The sequence below is a fragment of the Seriola lalandi genome, unplaced genomic scaffold (assembly GCF_002814215.2).
Source record: "Seriola lalandi dorsalis isolate HSWRI2012SDOR001 ecotype SW California unplaced genomic scaffold, Sedor1 jcf7180002054656, whole genome shotgun sequence".
NCBI lineage: Eukaryota > Metazoa > Chordata > Actinopteri > Carangiformes > Carangidae > Seriola > Seriola lalandi.
Window position 1 is genome coordinate 250,076 of NW_019525209.1, and position 445 is coordinate 250,520.

The window sequence follows — 445 nt, forward strand, 5'->3', positions numbered from 1 at the left end:
AAGAGTCTGTCTATCCTAAGTGCTCCCCCTGCTGGGCCCCCAGCTACCATTATTTCTTCTCATCCAAATCCACCGACTGGATCTTACTGCCTCATCCGACATGTCCTTTACTCTTTTCCTCACATTCTGTCCACTTGCTCCTAACTCCCTTACCAAAGAGACAACAGACCTTGCTATAAATCCTCTACATCTTACTTCCACTGGACAAATCCTAACTCTCCATCCTCGCTGCTCTGCTTCTGCCCCTAACACTGCATACCTGAGCTTTTTCCTTTCATATGCTTCTTCAACTAAGGCCTCCCACGGAACAGTCAGCTCTATGAAATATACTTTCATTCTACTCCTAAACCACAAAACTATGTCAGGCCTTATCTTTGTACTGGCTATTTCCTGGGGAACAACAAGCTTTCCTCCTAAATCTACCTGCATTTCCCAATCACAAGCA

General features: G+C 45.2%; 1 protein-coding gene across 1 annotated transcript in view; it reads right to left on the minus strand.

The window, feature by feature from the left end:
* LOC111665627 (venom factor-like) overlaps positions 1–445 on the minus strand; it is a 27,076-nt gene that overhangs the window by 3,309 nt on the left and 23,322 nt on the right. The window lies entirely within an intron of this gene.